General features: G+C 38.1%; 1 protein-coding gene across 1 annotated transcript in view; it reads right to left on the reverse strand.

Annotated features, from left to right (window-relative positions):
• Window positions 1-1,338: 1,338 nt before the first annotated feature.
• Window positions 1,339-21,459, reverse strand: part of LOC110199279 (UPF0462 protein C4orf33-like) — a 161,032-nt gene continuing 140,911 nt past the window's right edge. Inside the window, exon 11 of the transcript XR_013484147.1 lies at window positions 1,339-4,074. The gene's annotated coding sequence lies outside the window, so the exon portion shown is untranslated. The remainder of the gene's footprint in view (window positions 4,075-21,459) is intronic.

Genomic DNA, 21,459 nt, shown 5'->3' on the forward strand with positions numbered 1-21,459 from the left:
CCTTCTCCTCTATTTGATCCCACCCCACCTTACAAGAAATCTGTGAATTCCATTCAATCAAGCTTAGGTGGAGATAGATCCTTTTGTCTAGATTGCCCCAGATTGGGGGAGGGGAAGGAGGAGAGGAGTCTGAGTATAGGGATAGTCTCTCTTTGTCATGATGTCCCTGGAAGATCCTCATTGTAATATCGCCCAGCCTTTCATTATAGTATTCGTTCTCTCACTAATTGTTAACCAAAGTTAATTGCCACCCTCGAAAAAATTCACATATAAGGTGTGAGCCCACCACCATGATTATCTTTGGTCAAGGAGAGAGATGCCCAAATAGCCATCCTTTTATTAATAAACATGCTGGTATTATTAATAAAATTATTAAATTGTGTTTCTTGAATTTTTTTAAACATCACAATTCTCAATTTGGCTGCTTTTAGTGTTGTTTTCATTGACATTATTCTGGTCATTAATTATTTTCCAGGTTCTACCTCTAATTCTTCTCATAGCTCAAAACTAGCAGTGTAGCACTTAGGCTATCCATCAGTTAGTTGTCTCTCATTCTTGTTATGTCATCCCCTCTACCCCATCTCCTTTTCCAGGTGTAGAGTCAGCTAGTCAGACAACTAGCATATACTGAACGCCAGTCACTGTACTAAGTACTGAGTATACAAAGAAAAACCAGTCCCTGTTCTCAAGAAGCTCACAGCATAATGATGATGGTGATATGTGTCCTTGACAGTAGTTTTTAACCACCTTTCTGGTAGACATCATCCCTGGTACAATGTTATATCCAGTTATACCCACCATGTGTCTTTCCATTTCCCTTGAGTGACCCACAACGTTGATTCTCCTGAGGTAGTGGCATTACAAGTTTCACAGATGACTAGCATCACCAGGAGAATGGTGGTGGTGATAGACGAAACTTTACAATAAGGAGAAAATTCAGATGATTAAAGTAATACATAATTTCCCAAATGGAATCCCACCTGTTCACCTACTACATTTTGGGCCCAGCTTATTGTCTCTCATCAGTGGCTGTTGAAGACAGACAGTAATAAAGAAATCAAGAGATTAATATAAAAATATCAAGAAAGAGATAAAGCTATCAGTGTAAATAGAGATTGTAATGTATATATAAATGTAGAAATTGTGACAAATAAAACAGAGAAAGAGATTGATGGTATAGATATAGTTATAGAGCTCACATAGATAAACCGAATGGCTTGAGACTCCCAATTTAAGTCATAATCTGGACAATACACATTTTTCATTCCTTTCATTTTTTTTCTTAGTGCAGATTATCCAATTAGCCAATCTCTTTTGCATAAATGAAGATTCATTGGAGAGATTTCATTGTAGTCTTTTATGACTTAATACAATAAGTATTACATATCACATATCTACAGGAACATCTGATGAACCTTGATATTGATAAAAAAAAAATATTTCTGTTAGGATCTTCTTTAGGAATGCTCCATAATACTGGCAAATACCTATATTCAGCACAACTCCCTTTTTACCATTAATACTCAGTAGATAATTTTATCTATTTAATTATATCTGTTATATTAATAAAGAGTTTCTGGATTACTCTACCTTTCCACCAGCTGCCTTACCTGCCTCAGGATGACTCTACCATGAGGCCTGCTCTCCTGATTGGTGAATTCCCTGGTCTGTTTGGAATTGCCACTTCTTGACTGGTCCCAAAAGTGCTATATACCTCATTTCCAGGTCAACTCACTCTCCAGACTGCTCCACCTTCCCAACATCTGCCTTCTTCCTCTTCTGTCTCCTCTATCCCTTTTCAGCTCCCCTATAGGTTTTGTCCTTCTTTATCGAAATGTAAATGCCTTGAGAATGAGGACCATCTTAATGTTTTTGTTTTGTTTGTATTTATATCTCCAGCATTTAGCACAGTGCCTGGCATCTTATAAATGATGAATAAATGCTTTATCTATCTACCTAATAGAATCATATAATCTTTTAGGACATGCATTGTAGATGCTTTGTCTAAGGAGAACTGTTAAAGCTACATTTTGTTCTTCTGAATCAAATGCTTTAAAAAATAACTGTAGTCATGAGATCATGTATATATCATCTATACTGTCAGTTGTGCGATTGCAAAGAAGACATCTGCTATATAGCTATATATATAATCATTTCTAATCTGGAGACAGTTTTGTAATGTATCCTAAAGACTAGAAGGAGAAGCTAAAAATTCCTGGATGAGAAGTGTGAAATGGTCAGAACAGTGCTTTAGGAAGATTACTTTGACAGTTGCATGAAGAATGGGTTAGAAAGAGGAAAGACTGAAAACAGAAATCAATTAGGAAGCTGGTACAATAGTCCAGATGGGAAGAAATGGGGACCTGAAATTGGGTAGTGACTACATAAGTGGAGATAATGGGTTGGATGCAAAAGACATGAAGACAAGCCAAGATTTGGCAACTAATTGGATATTGATAGGAGAGGATGATGGATGGCGAAGAAAAAGAAAGAATTTAAAATAAATTTGGGCTTATGAATCTGGATGAGTGATGAGAACAAGATTTGAAAATACACAACTTATTTTATAGGTCTACTGTAAGAGTCAAATGAGATAATGTATTTAACATTAAATAATAGTTACCGGGCACAGGGGACTTAAGGGGAGTCATTGCAGTCTCCCCAATCGGCCCTTCTGAACTGGACTCAAACAAGAAGTCCAGATCAGGTTGAGTTCTAAGTGAGATCTGTCAGAAATGGGGAACATATGGTCATTCAGCTTCCATTTAAAAATCTCCAGCAATGGGGACCTCACTACTTTAATCTAGGAAGTCCATTCCACTTTTGAATAGCTCTGGTAGTCAGGAAGTTTTCTCCTTATCACAGGCTAAAATCTGCCTCTCTGCAACTTCCATCTATTAGACTTGATTCTCTCCTCCTTGAATAAGTGAACCAAATATAAGACCTCTTTCATATGAGAACCTTTCAAATACTTGAAGAGAGTTATCATGACAACCTCCCCCCACCTCTTCCCACCCCTGCCACTGCATATACACACACATTTATTTCTCTAGGTTAAATACAACAACAATAATAATATAGCTGATATTTACACATGATTTAAGATTTATGAAGAATTTTATAACAAGGACAATCCCATGAGACATAGCCAAAGCTGACCTTTTTTCTTTCAGCTATTTAGTAGCTCAGAGCTAAAGGTGGCATTTTGAAATGGCAGAGCTCCACTCTGACTTCCACTACTGATTCTCTGAACTTTCTCCACCATACCACAGTACCCTTCTCACCCCTGCAGCCCCTTGATCTGATTGATTAGTTCCTTCCAGAACCTCCATTTTAAGGAAAGTGACCAGGTCAGCCATGACTCCATTCCTCTTTGAGCTTCATTTCTGATTCCCTGGACTTCCTCCACCATGCCCCACACCTCCTCACTTTTCAGTTTTATTTATGTGTTCTCTTCCCCCATTAGCACCTAAATTAGTTCTTTGAAGGTATTTTTTTTTTGCATTTCCTTCTCACACATCACAATTAGCATAGCCCCTGCTGTGCTTCCAATTGGTTACCAAGCCAGAGGAAAGGATAATACAGTGGAACTTTAAGGAGGAGAAACAGCTTTTGTTTGCTGTCTTCCATTAGTGTCATCTTGTAACTCCAAGATTTCTAGTGAGGGGTAAAAAAGGGCTGGTCCTAGGGGCAGCTAGATGGCACAGTGGATAGAGCACTGGCCCTGGAGTCAGGACGACCTGAGTTCAAATCCAGCCTCAAACACATAATACTCACTAGCTGTGCAACCCTGGGCAAGTCACTTAACCCCAACTGCCTTGCCCCCCCCCCCAAAAAAAGAAGAAGGGCTGGCCCTTCTCCACCCTGACATCAGGGTGGCTGTACCCACAAAGCAGTCAGAGCACACTACTCAACTGTGTTTCCTTTCCTGAGTAGGTAGTTGAACATCATGATGGATGAAGATGCCCTTGTGGGTTCTATTGGGTCCATGGGGTGGAGCTGACTGGTGGCCACAGGAGAGTCTTCATCAGAGAAGATGACCAGTGACAGGAGAATGACCAGGAATTTTTTGGCCTGTGTAGAAGGAAGGTAAAATTTGGCTATGCCTCATCTATTCAGTATCCCTACACAGTATTTTATGGTCTGATGAAGTTTTAAGTGTCAACTTCCCTAGAGAATGTAATAGTAGTGATATGTCACTAAATCCCATCTTCAGTCATGCTGTCAATGTGTCCTATTAGTTTTTTGCATCCTGTAGCATTTCTTCTGTGTGCAGAAAATGAATACCTGCTCTATACCTGAATCATGATATACACTGAGAACCTTTCTAATCCCCCTTTTTAGGAGACCTAGATATAAGCCTGATCTTAAACATTAAGTCACTTGTCCCTGAGATGAGGTGGTGAGGGTTTGTTTAATGAGCTGGAGTGAAAAAAAGAGAGGCTAGATTTCTTCTCCATAGAGGCCAGGCTCCCCAAAAATGAATCTGGTCTGGACTGAGTGTGTGGGTCCAGAACAGAGGGGCCTCTTAGGGAAAAGGAACGAGTGAAGCAACCTAGCCCCAGTGGGCCCAACAGCCACTCATTAGTGTTTGAAACATTATTTCTGCTGACTCCTACAGCAGCCCTCAAAGGTAAGTAGCAAAGTGATTCTTATCCACATTTCACAGAAAGGAAACGGATTCGGAGAGAAAAATGTCTAAATACATGCATTTTGTATGAGGCAAACCCTGGATTTGAGCCTATATCTTCTAATCTCCAGTCCAAGGCAGTTTTTCCCCCATTATACCTCTCAGTTGCTTAGATCAGTCGTCTTGGCATAACTTCAGTTGCACTCATCATTCTGGTCATTGCCTATGTGTTAATACTTGTCCTTATCTCCAGCTAGAGAGCACTAAGATTTTATGTGCACCTTCTTCCCTTTTGACTGCCATGTTTTGCCGGGCAATCAACAGGCATTTTTATGTATTATGCATTGGAAAAGAAAGGCAAAAGCATGGTCCTTACCCTCAAGAAGCTCACATTCTAATGGGGGAAACAACATGTAAATAAACAGGTAAATAGAAGATACATACAGAGTAGACACAAAGTATCCTTAGGGAGGAAGGCACTAGTACATGGTTAGGCCAGAAAGTGCTATTTGAGCTTAGTGTTAAAGACAGTCAGAGATTTCAAGAGATACAGGGAAAGAGACAAAGAATTCTAAGTATGGAGGTTGCCAGTGCAAAGGTGTGGAGATGGGAGTTGGGGTGGCATGTGTGAGTAACAGCAAGTTGGCCAATTTCATCAGAGAAAATTCTGTAATTGTAAATAATTCAGACAATACACAGGCAAAATATCAGAATTTCCAAAACTGGTCCAATGGAAAAAAAAAAAAGCCTGAGAGTAGATGGCATGAGCAACAATTTAGAAGCCTTGGCTTTCCATCTGGGCAACAACTGTAAAAATGAGTCATCTGGACAAAGCATTTCCTCACTTACCAATGGCATGGGAATGTGTAGGAGTATGTATCCCTGCGCATATTTAATGCTGGTGTGGATCCTTCCTTATTATTTGCCATGATATCTTGTTTATTTAAATGCTTTTGCTTTGAGTTCATGTGTCATATATTTGGTCTAATAAAAGGGAACCTTGGTTAGGGGCTCATAGGCTGTTGTTCTGAATAAGCACTAGCCCAAAAAGTGCCTTGAATATAGGTATAGATTTGAGAAGGCCCTGCTGAGGGTGATTCAGAGTATACATACATACCTCCAGTACTTCAGTTTCTTTTCCTTCTCTTTGCCACATTTCACAAACTCACCTTTTAATCCTAGTTTTGAATTCTTTCTACTTCCTCAGAATCTTTTCTTTCTGGCTGTTTTCTGCATCATTTCTTCCATCCTATCTAAGAACCCTTTATCATTTTCAAATAGAATAAAGATGCACTATTCTGGTGCTTTCCCCTCCTCCCCAGTTAGGGAGACCAAGTTGTAGTTGATGATTTTCTTTGTCAGAAGGACAAACAGGACAAAATCATCTATCCCTTAAAATGTTCTGCTAATTCTAGTAGGAACATTTGTAGAAGAAGAAATCTAAGACTCTCTAAAATAATAAATTTTTATCTGACATATATTTCTCCTAACTTATGGAATCCAGAGGTTGTGAGCAATGAGCATGTAAAGTTATTCTTAAGATAAGAGGCATGAGAGGGAAAAATTATATTATCCTATACTTCTTTTCTGATAGAAAGGTCAGGGAGTATCTTAGAACATAAAGAATGTGAAAGGTTCGACAGAGAGAAGTGTTGTCTAATTCTTAGGAGAAGAAGCAATAAGATTATTAAATAGAACATGTGGGTCAAGACTGAAATGAATATAATGGATAAGTGGGCCTAGGAAGCATCAAAATAAAGGGCTTCATTCCAACTGACTGCTCTTATAACATATGCAGCCAGTAGACAATAACAGGCTATCTGTAGGGGGAAAAAAGATAGTTTATTCTTGGTTGCTGTAAATGATCTAGGCAAATACATTTTAAATACCAGTCCCTTCCTCAGTTAAATGTGGTTTATGAAGAGAGAGGAATTATTAGAGTACGGTCAGATACACATCATTGGCTGGTGGTGGTTGACTACACCATTAAAATATGAAATTCTACATGAGAAAACAAGAAACTATTTCAAAACCATTGTCTAACAGCTTGTTGGATTGGGGAGGCAATGGTAGTATAGAATAATAACTTGTGCTGACACCCACATAAATCCCATCCAAAGAAAGAATCAATCTTGCTGCACATAAGCAAGAATTAATTTACTTGACTTAACATGATATTCATAGAAAACATATCAGTTTGAGAGAAATCAAGGAGTAGAAGGGTCAGATCAGAGCTTTCAATTTAGAAGAGACTTTAGAGATCACTTGGCCTACGCCCTTCATTTTACAGATGAGAAACTGAAGACTAGAAAGATGAAATTTGTCCAAGATCACTCATATAGTTAGTAGTAGAGGTAAAATTTGAACTCAAACCTTCTGACCCCCTAATTGAGCAGTCATTCCACTGTACCATGACATTTTCTTGGCAGGTACCTAGTCCTTCTACAAATTTCATCACCAAAGATGTTCCTTCTTCAGTTAATTGTTTCTGACCATCCAGAAAGACTTTTTTTTTTAATATGTAATGCTGTATCTCTGAGGGCTTGTTGAGGTCCACTTGCAAAGAAAGGTAAATAGTCAGACCGACTCTTAGGGAAATAAACGTCCCCTCCAGTTTTCTTCATTTTATTCTTCACAAAAAGGCAGCAGAATGTGCTATGAGACTGTGCACTCAAACCCCAGCTACTAGATTGTAAACTCCATAAAAGCACAGACAGTATCTCATCTTAGTTTTTGACCTCCCCCTGCACCTATCACAATTTCTACATACTGTGTTCATTTATCCAGTGTTCATTGTTATTCTAGTTCCCACAGTCTTCCTGACCATGATTCTACAATATCTACATCAAAGTAGACTTCCTTGTTATTGTTTTAAAAGCTTATTCCTTTCCTTTTATAATTTTTCTAAAAGTTTTCAAACTTTTCATAACATTTTGGTATTTTTCATTTTCTTTAGCTACCAGGAAGAAAAAAGCAGAGCCTACAATGACCTTTCAGTGACTACTTGCACTTGTATAAGCGGCCTTTCGGTGATTTTTCTCTAAGTATGGACAAGGCAGGGCTAATCTCTCTATTATAGCCTCTTATCAGAACAGTGCCAGGGGAAAGTCTACTTGAATCAGTCAAAGATACTCTTGTATCTTCCTTCAGAAGAGGAATGACTAAATGGACCTACTTAAAAGTCTTAAAAGGGCAAAAAGTCTTGTGGTTCCAAATAAAGGGCTCCTCATTCTTCTATTCTTCAATAAGAAAGGAAGGTGCTCTATGTGTTCCTTTTTTTGTGAATAACACTATACTGACTGCATCAAGTCCCAGAACAAAGAGTCTGACCACACAGAAAAACAAGTAGATCAAGACTGCAGCTTAACCAAACTATAGTTTGCAGATAGCTGGACTACCCACAAAGCTAGTCCACTAAGGCATTGGTCTTATACACATGCTAAGGTGAACCGTAAGTTCAGCCCAACATTGAACAGAGGAAGAGAATGGACTAGATAACCCTTGGGAAAATTGTGTAGTATTATTAATTATCCCAAGCTGTTTGCTGAAACAAAGACTTATCTTTTTAACAATTATATTTTTCTAGTGATAAACAACAGTGAGTCATGGAATGTTACCGAAATTGAGTATTAAAAGTTGTAAGAATTAAAATTGACCATGGGACAGCTAAAGGGCAATAAAAAGAAGTCCATGGTGAATGGGTCTGAGCAGGCTGCAACATGTTACCAATCAAGAAATGTTGGAGAAAAGAAGCAGAAAGAATGGCATCAGCAGTATGTATGAGTAGGAGGGAAGAAACAAAAATGAGCTAGTCGTACAGCCAGAACAAGAGAAAACAAATGGACAGCCTGCATGCTCCATTGATACACATGCAATGCAAAGAGAAGTTACCCTAGTGAAATGGAAATTGGAAATTCCCCTTTAAATTAATAAGATCACTCAAATAAATAGGTTCAGTTCAAATCTCGGTCATGACCGTTCCATAACTCCTGAGTGTTCTTGGCCTAGCATTCCAGGAACTAGCCATTCCTAGGTCACGTTGACATGGAGGGTTGGCTCCTCTCCTTGTGAGACGTGATGTTATTAAAAAACAAAATACCAAGCCTCAGGCGGATGGGAGCGTGGCTAAGGTCAGATGTGTATTGGACAAACCATGAATAGCGCAAGCATCAAAAAGGGGTTCTTGGCCCCAAGCCTTCTTTGTTTAGAACAATATAAAAACACTGCGTCCTGTAGGCCCGCTGAGCCTCACCCGCGGGAAGGACGCTTCGCCCGGGAAAATCTTTACACAATTCAAGTTTGTACGGGCTGCAACGGGGCTCCCAGCCGTTGATTGATTTTGGAGGTTCCCTTGAATTGGTGATGTATTCTCTTCCATTACCGACTCTCTTGATCGGTGCTATATTATTGATTGTTCTTATTATTATATGCTTTCTATGCAAATTCAAACTATCTGTGCTTTGCTTCTTCTAAATAAATTAGCTATTTCTTATTATTTTCTGGTGCATTGGAGAGTGTCATTTATAGGAGCGAATCCGAACCTCACTAAATCATATTAATACACCTAGCTACACAGTTGCCTTAAATTTCATTTGGGATTATATACTTAAATCAACCTGAGAACTCAATAAATAGAATATAAAGCAAAACTCCACATTCTACAAAGTCTCTTATGTCCAGTGTAAGCAGTTAGCTGGCTTCCAATTAGTCACATCCTGAAATTTAACATTAATTATCCCAACTCTTTTCCTTCTGTTTTATAATAAATAAAAATCTTGGTAAAAAGCTTGAAGAGCCCAGTGTCTGCTCTTTGGGGAAGGTCACTCACCAAATTTGGTTTTTCCCAAGGAGCCCCTTAGCTCTCTGTCCTGATGAAACCTCTAAGGACAATCCCATAGGTGCCAAGTGAGCCCAGCGTCTTCAATGACAGCCCTTTCCAGCCCTCACTAGCAGAGATTTGTTATTCTAAGAGATGCTACAGGAAAATCTGCATCAATTATTGAACTGAAGAGAGATTAAAAACATTCTTCTTGGTATTCAAAAGCAGTCAGGGAACCAAGACTCTAGCCCACATGTGGCTTCAGAAGACACCTGCAATAGCTTTCTGCACTGCTCTTGCTTTCTTTGAAAGACTCCCTGACACCCAAAGAAGTCATCTTCTTTCTTTCCGTCCCAGACTCAACTTGAAAAAGAATTACAAAATCCACAAGCTATATGAATTTATTTACTAGAGGAGTTAGTAAGTCAGTACACACATACACACATACAACACTATTGTGTCTCCAGGTGCCAAACAGAGAAATCCCAGCTTTTTTAAAAATACTTTTATGAGAAGAGAGAGGGAGGAGGGAACTCTTTTGTCCTCTTCACAGCAAATAGGCACTTATGTACACCTCTCGATGATTTGGCGCAGGAGGCAATGAAAGCATTCTATTCAAAGGAGAAGTTGCTGCTGCCATCTACTCCTATACCTGAAGCCTCAGATTAGAGCCCTTTTTAACAATCTTTTTTTATAACCCAGGGGAGTTCAAAGACAGCTCAGTTACGGCTTCCAAATGAATAAAGAGAGAATTGTGTGAAGGGCAAGGAGAAATTCTTTAACTGGAGATAGATGAGAACAAATAGGTTTAAATTGTAGCAGGATGGATTTAGGTTGGACTTTGGAAGGAGATTCCTGACTTCAAAAGTTATGGAATACCAGAAAAAGTTTGCAAAAGATTTTGTGGAATCTCCTTCCCTAAAGAGCTTTAAAAAAAAAAAGGAATGGTCACTTTCCTGAGGTAGATTGATGAAAGTTATTCTGAAAATCCAGGACTCTTTTCATTTTACCATGCTGTTTGAATCCACCCCCTCTGCGAAGCATAAATTATCTCTTCACTATCCTCAACAAGTCTGTGATTCAACATTCCCTTTCCCTCCCTCAGTGACACTCTTCTTTAACCTCACTTAGAAGAAAGTCACTATCTCACCAAGAAGTCAGATCCATTTATTGACTGTTACAGTTCTTAGGACATTCCATAAGAATGTCTTCAGTCTAGTCATCATCTAGCCCATTCTCAAGGGTAGCTCATGGATTATGAGAAAGAATACTCCTGAAAATTATCCCAGGCTTAACAGTGGAAAATTATTTCATCCCAACCTATTTGCTACTGGCCATGACACCATAATATTTAGTAAATTGTGCTAACTGTATAGGCCATTGTACTAATGGGCCTTAGAAAATTCCCAAATGGGTCTCATTTACTACTTGTAAGTTTCTTTAGCTAATATTTCACTTTTGAATATCTATTTACAGTTTTCAAAGTCCTTCTACATTCATTCTCAGGGGGAATCTAACTCAGCAATTATTCTCTTTTGCATATTTCCAGTATCACTGAGGATCACAAAATATCTGGTCTTGTTGTCCCTAGAAGTGGTCATTCTAAAGAAGCAACATATCCTCAAATGCACTAAAAGTCTATGACTACATATGGAGCATTTCAGTCACAAAAGCTATAAAGTATTTGCCATTCCTGAATATCATGCAAGTGTGGGCTTTGTAATTCTTATCTTGAGTAGTTGCCTAAATAAAGAAAAAAAAAGAGCCAATTAGAGACCAAAATCCCCTTAAAAAGCTTCCCCAGAAGATAGCAGCCTTGGGAAGTTTAAGTTTCAGAATCATGTCTTAGAATCTAATATCATGAAATAAAAAAATGGTGGTTTCCATGCCAAGACAATGATCAAGTGGCTGATAAATTAAATGTTATTAGAACTCCAATTGTATTATTTCTATACAAATGTAGCTGGAAGACAATGTAATAAATGATGCATATACTGCACTTATGATAATATGTGGGGAACATTTAGGCTGAACATGCTGTTCTAGGAAGCCCACTGGACTTGGTTTTCATAGCTAAAAAGGCTCAGCTAAATTACCGATATTTTCCACCAGAGAAGCATATCTCATCTCCAGAATGTGGTACTTTTCTAACATTACCATTAATCCTCAGAACTCACTGTTATCATAGGGAGGTCTGGGTTTGTATATTATCCTCCTTCTTCCAGGAAGAAAATCTTAGACACAAGGTCTGAGATGACTCAAAGAATTAAATTCCAGAAATGCCTAACTTACAGAATTTGCTCTTTATGTTAGACTGGACTCCACACCTTTCAAGTCCATTATTCTCCCAGAGTACATTTCTTTTGAGAGGACAGAAAATTGTTCACCCTTGAGGGATATATTAACACTCCTCCTGGTAAGATCTGGCCAGCCTTTAAACATAACTAAGGAACATAGCAAGTATGTTCCTAGTGGCTGCCAAGGACCATGGATTAGCAAAGAACTCTATCTAGGCCTACCCTCTGTTGGGGTTTTTAACTTTAGTAGGGGTTTTTTTCATGATACAGACTCCTTTGAAGGTAACCCAATCCCCATAAGGGTGGCAAACATCTATAGTGTATAGCAAGCCCAAGATTCCAGCAGAGAGCTCTTTGATTAACTTTCTTTTTCAGTTTGTGTTGTCTGGGGAAGGATCACATTATCTGAAGAAAGTTCACAGGTGGCAAGGCAAAAGACATCTCTGAAAAGTGGGTCAATGTATTTCTAGATTGCATAGAAGGAAGGGGTACGAAAACATTTTCAAAATCAGAAGAGGACATTTCTAAAGTTTTGTCCAGATAATCATTCAATTTTATCCTCAATAAGTGATGGTGGTATTTTTAAGAAAGAAGTGGTAGGCTTCAGTCGTGTGTGTGTGTGTGTGTGTGTGTGTGTGTGTGTGTGTGTGTGTGTGTGTGTGTGTGTTTTAGCATAATACCCTAGGTCCAGATTTTAAGACTGAAAAGGAAAAGGAAAAAAAATGAACACAGTTATCTTCAGTTAAATTATGCATCCTATGGATCTTCCAAAGACTTTCCCCAAAGTCTAATCACCCTATCTGAATCTGGAGCAACAGGAAAGCTAAGTTATAAGACAAAAACACAGTGAAAACAAATTACCTTATTTACAGAATCACAGAATCTCAGAGTTCAGAGGAATCTCAGACATGACATAGTCTAACCCATAACTAGGACAACAGATCATAGCTTTAATGCTGGAGGAGATCTTAGCAGTCAGTCCCCTTATTTTGCAGACAAGGAAACTGGATCCCAGAGAAGTGAAGTGACTTGTTCTAGGATCCACTGGCAATAAGAGGAGGAGTCTGTTCCTCTGGTTTCAAAGACAATGGCTTTTCCACTGCACATTCCCGACACATAGTCATCCAGCAGGGTCATCACCAGTCATCTTGATTTAGGTCTTGCCACTGGACTCCATTGACTCTGGAGGAGAGACTAAGGCTGATGATTTTATACAGCTCTGATTCTCTTAAATCCAAACCACTTGCAAGTCAAGACATCACCCTCCTTATGTTACTGGTCCTCTTTGAGAACCAAAGGACGAACAACATTCAAATTCAACAATGAACTCCAGTGAAAAAGAATTCACCTCTTAATGAAGCCCATTTCAAGTTTGGATAGTTCTAATTGTTGGAAAGATTTTCCTAATATCCGTCCTAATCCTGTCTCTCTGGAATTTCTGCCCATTGCTCATAATTCTTCCTCCTGAGACAAAGTATATTAAGTCCAATTAATTTTTCTGTATGATAGCCCCTGAAAAACTCTGGAGATAGCATTCATGCCACACCCCTAAATCTTCTCTTTTCCAGAGTAGACATCTCTACTTCTTTTAGCTGGTCCTTATTTCCAGGTGCCTGGTCACCTTCCACTGAATGAGCTCCAGTTTTTGAATGCCTTCCAGTTTGTTAATACCCCATCTAAAATGTGGCATCCAAAACTGGACACAATATTCCAGATAGGGTCTTAACAGAGCACATTTTAGTGAGACTATTGCTTCTCTAATCTGACTGTAAAGGAAGCCTCACTTGTTTAAATTCCCTGATTGAAATCAAGGATTTGTCTTTAGGAACTGAACAAATTCTTTCCACGTCTAAGCTAGTTTTATTTATTTTTGTCTCTCCCTTTTTATCAGATGTAGAATTGATGTTCTTTTTAAAAATTGTTTGAAATGTTTTATTTCTATCCATTTAAAACAAAAAGTTATATTAGCTGCCATACGTGGGAAAAGTGTTCCATCTTAATGGAGGATTATACTTGAAAGTTTTTATCTTTTTCTACTTCAGAGAAGTACACCTCAGTGCACACACACACACACACACACACACACACACACACACACAAATGTCATATTAAGGCAAAATCATACACTTTTTTATTGACTGGTTGATCTGCAACTTTTAATTCCCTTGAAACTTGTCCTATGTGAAACTCCTCAAGCTAGATTAAACATCACGATGAAAAGAGAAAATTTTAGTCAATGGTCAATATATTTTCAGATATATTGAACATTTCTTTCTTTACCTAGAAAATTAGCATCTTGGGTATACTTTATAGTCTTCTCATGTCAGATCTCACAAAATTCTTATAACGTTTGAAAATATATAACAAACCTTGATAATCCTTTGGCCTTCCCTGGTTTGGGTTTTGCCTTGCTGTTGCAATGAAAAGATACACTAAAATGGTTCCTTTCATTAAAAATGTCTCAAATCTTCTATATAATTTGTATTGATTATATGACACTCCAGAGTACCTTGTTGTTTCATCTTAATAGATGTTTCATGCCAGGAGACATTAAAGTGCAATGGAAGCATTATTTTCCTTTTGCATTCATGTTACAACTACCAGGCAGGGTTTGCCCAACGTAGTTTTTTGCTATAAAAAGGACTGCTATGCACTATGTGCATACTCACATCTTGCTTTTCCACTAACATACAACACCAACTTTTTTGTGTGTTGAGAATAGGATCCTATTGAAACTGGACCACCGTAGGTAGGGTAAATTTTCTCTTGGGTGTCCTTAATGCAGAAAGCCAGGGAGGTTGTCATTGGCCAAAATGCCGCCCCATGTTTTGGGGGTTTCTTCACTTTTTGTTTTGCTGCAATTAAATTTTCACTACGAAGAATATCTAATCCTAAATTATATAATTATCTGGGATAATGGAGTACAATTCAGTCTCAGAGGGAGTTTTGGTTTTTTGTTTGGTTGAGTTTTTTTGTTTTGTTTTGTTTTTTGTTTTTTAGATAATTCATTCTGAAAGCACTCTGGTTGGTTTTTGTTCTGTTCTACCCTTAGTTGGCATGGTAGCTCATTGCTTTGGCTATAACTAAAGAGCTATCATCCTGCCCTCATCAGGGCCTTGTTTTCTCATAACTACTTACTGAACCATAGCAGACAGAAAGCCAAGTAGCCAGTAAGCGACTGAAGAATTTAAGAGAATGAAGTCCAGAAGCTGATAATGGAGAGAAATTCATAATCCCACTGTGCCCAGCAGAGATGATACACGCAGGAGTGACCAGGAGTACCAGGGAGACATTCGCATCTGAGGTAATATGCCCAGAAGACGGTAGAGATATAATTGCTCAGCAGAAATCAGCAAAGAGCAGTATGAGGATGTAACCAGAGAACATAACTTAATTTGCAATGTCAGAAATGCAGATTTCCCTGGCCATGTAAACTTCTAATGTGTACATGTTCCCCAATCAAACATGTCCTTTATGTGTGTGACCTCCATTCATATTTCCTTTTCATGTGTATTCTTGGACTATGTAAACTCTCAGCCAGTAATATGGTAATCTGTAGTAGTATATACGCCAATGTATACTCACTCCTCTCCTTGCCAAGCCTTTTCAGGGCTGCTCACCCACCTTTGGAGTTCAACCAGTCCCCCACATGGCCACACCCTGGTAAAACGGCCTTGGGCAGATGGGCTAAACCAAGTTAAGGGTAACCAATGGGCCTCAAACCTGCCAGTAAATTAGTCTACCCCAAGCATGTGAAGACTTTGCCCCAGGCAGAATGAGCAGTAGACAATAATTTGTTCCAATGGTCAGGAAGGCAGCTGAAGCAGCCACTGTGGAACCCTTAGAGCTTGCTCAGACATCAAAGATGCCCAGGTCATCCGGTCATATAAGACTTTTGTCTAGCCCCTGGATTTCAGTGACTCTGGAAGAAAGAGTGAGGCTGACAACTTTGTGCAACTCCACTTCACTTAAATCTAATTCAGGAGCAAGTCAAAACATCACCTCTTGAAAATGAAGCACAAACAACAATACTCCAATATACACATAGGTGAAAATTTTCTCTTGTCACTTTTTTGCCATGCTGTTTGATTAAGTGTCCTTTGTTTGAAATAAAGCATCTTCAGTCTGGCTGGTAAAAGTAAACCCATCAGGAGAGCTCATGAGCTATAATTTTGAGTAAATACTAACTTATAAATAACCTCAAACCTGAGATATCTCTTCTGTTGGACCAAATGAAGAGAAGATTCCCCAGAGACTACATTACTAAAGACTTGATTACATGGCCCAACCTGGATCCTAAGTATCTGTGCTCAAAATGGCAGCTTTGGGGTATGATGAAAAATTTGATATAAATTAACCAACTCTTTAGGATTTATATGTAGAATGTCTTACTTTTTACCATGAAGTGAATAAAATAGAAGAGGCCTGAATAGAAGTGTTGCCTGTTCCTGACAGCTAGTGAAAGCCAAACATATGCTAAAATAAGAAATTTTACAACTAATCCTTCAGCTAAAACTGAGATATTTCATAAAGTTGTGGGTTTATATGCTTCTCACCAACAATATTGGTCATTACTTAGAACTTTAAATTTCATACACATAATCACCAAGACATTTCTGCTTATATTTCAGAATTGTGCCTCGTCTCAACACTGCAATTTTGTTGACTTCTTATAGGATAGTCTGTGTGTTCTTCTCATATGTTCAGTTCGTACAAAGTCCTCTAGGATAGACCAATTCACATCTAATGATTCAAGACAAAGCCTTAACTAGTGAGAATATAACACTGTCACCAGAAATACAAGAATAGCTTCTAACATCATATAGAGTCAGAGTGTTCCTAGCAACAACGTCAGCAAAACACAGGAAATGGAAACTGACCATTCTCATCAACCACATTCTAATGATAAACTTAGTAATTATCCACAACTGACAAAGGTGTGCCAAAAACATAGTCATGAATCTGTGGAGCATTATTTCAAATATTCATTTTATCATATGCTTATTTTAGATATGTGAAGCTAGATTTAGAGCTAGAAAGGACCTTAGAGATCATATCGTCCAGCCCCCTGATTTCATAGGTGAGTAACTGAGGCCCAAAGAGTTTGAGTGCTTTTCCCAAGGCCTCATAGATAGGACACAGCAGAGCAGGGATTACAACTTAGATCCTCTGACTCCAAATCTAGCTTTCTTTTCACTTTGCCATTTTAGAAATCCTTCCACCAACCCAACTGAGTCTGTGACTTAGTAAGAAAGCTGGCTGAGGCATGTAATAGTTAAATGACTTGTCCAGGGTGATACAACTACTCACAGAAATAGGACATAAACCCAGCTCTTCTTGACTTTAAGCCCAGCATTCTAGCTACAAGAAGAATGTGCAATAGATACTCCATTTCAGATGTAGAATGAATAAATTTACATTCTTGAAGGACCTAGTTAGAATTTTGCCTCAAGTAACTCCCTCTTAAACATAGGAAAAGCTTCTGAGTTGATAAAATGATGCTTTAAAAATGCTTAGGTCACTTTGATTCATAGCTCTTGCTCAGTAAATAGTCTGAAAAAAATTTCCGGGTTATTTTTTTTTCAATCAGGAGGAGAGGAGAGTAATGGGGACACAAGGCAGCAGAGTCCCTCAACTCCTCTGCTGTTTATTTTAGCTTTCAAGCCTTTAGCTCTGCTTATTAGAGCCTCACAGGAGATGGGAGGGATTATCGTTAATCACAGGCAGTCTAAATTATCATGGTTTACTGATGACATTTTAATGTTCGTGACAAATCCAGACAAATCTGGGCAGGCTTTGTTGGTAAACGTAGTGGATTAATTTGTGTAATTGTCGGAGTATAAAATTAACTGAGCAAAATCAGAGCTGACACCAATGAATGACTTCTGCCTAAAACCATTGATGAATCACCATTTCTCCTCTGTAAAACATTTGAGGATGAAATACCTGAGGGTTTAAAATTCCAACAATCTTATTACAATGTTAAAGATGAAAATTGAAACAGGCAAAGTTTTCCAAATAAGCCTTCTCACTTCCAGGAGAGATTACTTTTACAAGCAGCTGATGTTATACACACACAAAGGTGTTCTCTGCAGGGGATGTCTATTTTATTCAACTTTTGATCTTCCAATAACAGATTATAACCACTGGAGTAGGATACTTCCATTAGGCTTCCTATGGCTGCTCAAATGCCCAGGGTCAGCACTGTGTGGAAATAGGGCTTCTTTTCTCTGTGTTTACCTTCAATCTTCCTTCAGAGTATTTCTGGCACTTCGAGTTTCTCTATCTAGGTCTCCTGGAGCTCCTGGAACCTTCATCTTATTTTATCTTACTTTTGTAAAAGCCACACCACTATGATATAGTCATCTTCCCACTATGAAATACTTGTTGTCTGTCCTTTGTTTTCAAAGAAAACCAGTGACATAAAGGGATGATGTCTTAACTTGTGGGTGAATTGGATTTAAGTGAAACAGAGCTGCACAAAGTCATCAGCAATAGCGCTAGACATAGTTGATGACTTTGGCATCTTTGATAACTGACCAAGCTCAAAGTGCTCCACAGTGTAGGCACTTCAGCCACCTTCATAGCCAGTGCAACAAATTGTTCTCATCTGCCCATTCTGCCAATGGGGAAGTCTTAACATGGTTGGGGTAGATATCTCCCTAACTCACCAATAGGTTTGAGTCCCATTTGTTACCCTCAACATAAGTTTAACACATCTATTGAAATGGTTTTACCAAGGTGTGGCTGCTGCATGAGCTACAATTTCTTGGAACCAAAGGTGAGAGTTGAGTAATCAGTTGGACGCCAAAGATGAATAAGCAGCCCTGAAAAGGGCTCAGTAAGCCTTTCACACCAGAGGTGCTAGTTTTCCCTTAACATCCTATACACCCCATGAGATAGTAATATGCACATCACTTGCCACATCACCCCCATATGCCAGAACCTTCAGAGGTTCCCTATTAACTCTAACATATCATGTAAACTCCTCAGGTTGGCATTTAAAACTCTTTACAATCTTTCTCTAGATGCCTATCCAGACTTATTTCACTTTCTTTCTCATTCACACACTCTTCATTCCAGCCAAATTGGTTTACTGGCAATTCTCTGAAAGCAACATTCCATCTGTCTCCCCTACCTGCCTTTGTACAAGCTGTCCCCTATGCCTGGTATACAGTTCCTTCTTATATCCTCCTCTTAGAATCTTCCTTCAAGAATCAGTTCCTGTACTATTTCCTACAGAAAACTTTTCCTGATTTAACAAGTCATTCTGCTTTCTCACTCTTCCAATGGTTATGTAAATGCTTGTTTGTTTGCATGCTGTATCCTCTCTATAGAATGTCACCCCTCACTTGTGGGTCTGGGGTAGAAACTCTTTCATTTTGTCATTGAATCCCCAGAGCCCAGTGGAATGCCAAGTGTAATTACTATTTATTGTATTGAAATGATTGGTTTGCAGTGGAATGAATTGGATTGGGCTGGGTTGCATTGGATTATTTGGATTGGATTGGAATAGAATTGTCAGAATGTGTTTGATTAGATTGGACTGAAATGGATTGGATTAGATTGTCAGGCACCTGCCACCAAATATTCAATCCTTTAATGACGCAAGACTTTTCAAAGCAGTATTACTACTTATTATAATGGATAGAAAAAATCTTCCCTCTGGAGATTTTTATTATAAAAATGACGGGGGTCCTTTTCTCTGACACCACCATGCCATTAGAATTGTTGAGCAAATTAAATTGTGGTTAATTGTTACATTAGCATTTTTAAAAACATTTTTTCCAATTACATGTAAAGAATAATTCTTAACATTCATTTAAAAAAATTTTTGAGTCCTAAATTCTCTCTTTTTCTCCCTCCCTTACCTTCTCCCTGAGATGGCAAGCAATTTGATTTAGGTTATACATGTACTGTCATGCAAAACATATTTCCTTATTGGTCATGTTATGAAAGAAAACACAGACCAAAAGAAAAGAAAATAGTATGCTTCAATCTGCATTCAGACTCAAAGAGCTTTGTTGGTTTTTTTTTCTGAAAGTTGATACCAATTTTTATTATATGTGTTTCAGAATTGTCTTGGATCTTTGTATTGTTGAAAATAGCAAAGTCATTCACAGTTGATCATCACATAGTATTGCTGTTACTGCATACAATGTTTCCTTGGTTCTGCTCACTTCACTTTGCATTAGTTCATGTAAGCCTTTCCAGGTTTGTCTGGTTTTTTTTTTCTGAAAGCATCCTACTTGGCATTTCTTATAGCATAATAGTTCCATCACAATCATATATCGCAACTTGTTTAGCCATTCCCCAATTGATGGGCATCCCTTCAATTTCCAATTCTTTGCCACCACAAAAAAAGCTGCTGTAAGTATTTTTGTACATATAGTTCTTTTTCCTTTTTTATCTCTTTGGAATTGTTGTTACTCATCCTTCTTCTCAAAAAGGACCAATAACATCACAAGGGTGACATCTTGACTTGTGCCTGAATTGGATGAAAGTGAGACAGAGCTGCTCAAAGTCATCAGCCTCATTCTGTCCTCCAGAGTCATGGATTCCAGTAACAAGATAAAAGTCAAGATAACTAGTGATGACCAAGCTCTCTTCAGGATACAGAACTAGGAGAGATATTGCTGGGTCAAAGGGTAAGCAGTTTATAGTCCTTTGGACATAGCTCCAAATTGCTCTCCAGAATGGTTCGATCAGTTCACAACTCCACCAACATTAGTGTCCCAATTTTCCCACAACCCCACCAATATTTGTCATTTTCATTTTCTGCCATATTAGCCAATCTGATAGGTATGAGACAGTACCTTAGAGTTATTTTAATTTGCATTTCCTTAATCAGTACTGATTTAGAGCACTTTTCATATGACTATAGATTGCTTTGATTTCTTCATCTGAAAACTGCCTGTTCATATCCTTTGACCGTTTATCAATTGGGAATAACTCAGATTCTTATAAATTTGACTCAGTTCTCTATATATTTGAGAAATGAGGCCTTTATCAGAGAAACTTGCCGTAAAAAAAATCCCAGTTTTTTGCATTGGTTTATTGTCTAAAAACTTTTTAATTTATGTAATCAAAATTATCTTTTTTATATCCTATAATGATCTATACCTGTTGTTTAGTCATAAATTCTTCCCTTTTCCATAGATCTGACAGGGAAATTATTCTGTGGTCCCCTAATTTGCTTATATTATCACCCTTTTTTATCTAAATCATATACTCATTTTGACCTTATCTTGATACATGGTGTGAATGTTGGTCTACACTTAGTTTCTGCCAAACTGCTTTCCAGTTGTCCCAGCAGTTTTTGTCAAATAGTGTGTTTTTGTCCCAAATGTTGGGATCTTTGCATTGATCAAATACAAAAAAGATTACTATGGCATAGTGCATACCCAACCTATTCATTCCGCTGATCCACCATGCTCTCTTAGACAGTACCAGATTGTTTGATGATTACTGCTTTATAATAGTTTGAGTTCTGGACCTTCTAGGCCACCTTCCTTCATATTTTCTTTAAATTAATTCTCTTGATATTCTTGACCCTTTGCTCTTCCAAATGAATTCTGTTATTATTTTTTCTACCTCTAAAAAATCATTTTGGGTAGTTTGATTGGCATGGCACTGAAAAAACAAATTAATTTAGGTTGAATTGTCATTTTTATTATATTGGCTCAGACTACCCATGAGCAATTAATATTTTT

This window comes from Phascolarctos cinereus, unplaced genomic scaffold (genome assembly GCF_003287225.1).
Source record: "Phascolarctos cinereus isolate Bilbo 61053 unplaced genomic scaffold, phaCin_HiC Scaffold_9;HRSCAF=440, whole genome shotgun sequence".
NCBI lineage: Eukaryota > Metazoa > Chordata > Mammalia > Diprotodontia > Phascolarctidae > Phascolarctos > Phascolarctos cinereus.